The 1,461-nt window shown below is 38.3% G+C and overlaps 1 pseudogene; it reads left to right on the forward strand.

Moving 5' to 3' along the window:
* Window positions 1–260: 260 nt before the first annotated feature.
* LOC102847855 lies at window positions 261–993 on the forward strand (annotated as a pseudogene).
* Window positions 994–1,461: the final 468 nt, after the last annotated feature.

The following is a 1,461-nucleotide window of genomic DNA, read 5'->3' on the forward strand; positions in this document are numbered from 1 at the left end:
TTTAAAAAAAGCAAAAAGAAATTATATGTGATGAAATCTTACCGCCTCCCTGAATGTGCTTCATTCTGAATGTGGCTGTACTTCTTCCAAGTCAGATTTGTTCATTCTTTGGCAAGCTGTCTATTCAATATCCTTCCCTAACATGATGCTTAAAAAAATAAATTTTTCTTCAGTCTTTCTTATTTATTTTTCAACCTTTACAAACATATGAAGCAATTAAAAATACCAAGGCTTGGCTTTCTTATTTTCTGCCTGAAACCATGGAGGCTGCCGTGGAGCAGGAAAAGAAGATTCCTGCAGTGCCAGAAACCCTTAAGAAAAAGCTAAGGAATTTCTCAGAATTAAGGATCAAGCACCTTAGAAAGAAGTTTGCCCAAAAAATGCTTCAAAAGGCAAGAAGGAAGCTTATCTATGAAAAAGCTAAGCACTATCACAAAGAATACAGGCAGATGTACAGAACTGAGATTCGGATGGCTCGGATGGCAAGGGAAGCTGGCAACTTCTATGTACCCGCAGAACCCAAGCTGGCATTTGTCATCAGGATCAGAGGTATCAACGGTGTGAGCCCAAAGGTTTGTAAGGTGTTACAGCTCCTTCACCTTCGCCAGATCTTCAATGGCACCTTTGTTAAACTCAACAAAGCTTCAATTAACATGTTGAGGATTATGGAACCATATATTGCACGGGGATATCCAAACCTGAAGTCTGTCAATGAACTGATCTATAAGCGTGGTTATGGCAAAATTGATAAGAAGCGAATTGCTCTGACAGACAACACTTTGTTTGCACGATCTCTTGGTAAATATGGTATCATCTGCATGGAGGATCTGATTCATGAGATCTATACTGTTGGCAAATGCTTCAAAGAAGCAAATAACTTCTTGTGGCCATTCAAATGATCTTCTCCACGAGGTGGAATGAAGAAAAAGACCACTCATTTTGTAGAGCAACCGGGAAGACCAGATCAACAGACTTATCAGAAGAATGAACTAAGGTATCAACCATGATTCTTTTTTGTAATCTGGTCAGTTAATAAAACAGTGACTGCTTTCAAATTGAAAAAAAAAAATACCAAGGCTTGGATCAGAGCCACCTTAGTCATTACAGAGAAATTCTTACTCTTAAAAAAAAACAAAACAAACCAATCTTGCTCATTAGCACATTTCAGGAGGAGTGCACCAGCGTGCCCACTGCAAGCTACTGTTTGATTTTTTTGACTGCTGCTTCCATGGATGTTAATTATGGATCCAAGTAAAGAGAGATTAGAATTTTTGTAACTAATGCTTTTGGGATACATAATTCAGTCATAATTGTTATTGCAGTTAAGTGCTATTGAGTCAAGAATGACTCATAGTGACCCTATGAACAACTCTGAATCCTGGATTATCCTCTTCCATCCTCATACTTCCTGACTCACTATATACCATTACAATAATCAGTGTGTCAGTGCACCTGGTTGAG

This window comes from Elephantulus edwardii, unplaced genomic scaffold (genome assembly GCF_000299155.1).
Source record: "Elephantulus edwardii isolate Elephantulus edwardi_28Jun2011 unplaced genomic scaffold, EleEdw1.0 scaffold00360, whole genome shotgun sequence".
NCBI classification, from domain to species: Eukaryota; Metazoa; Chordata; class Mammalia; order Macroscelidea; family Macroscelididae; genus Elephantulus; species Elephantulus edwardii.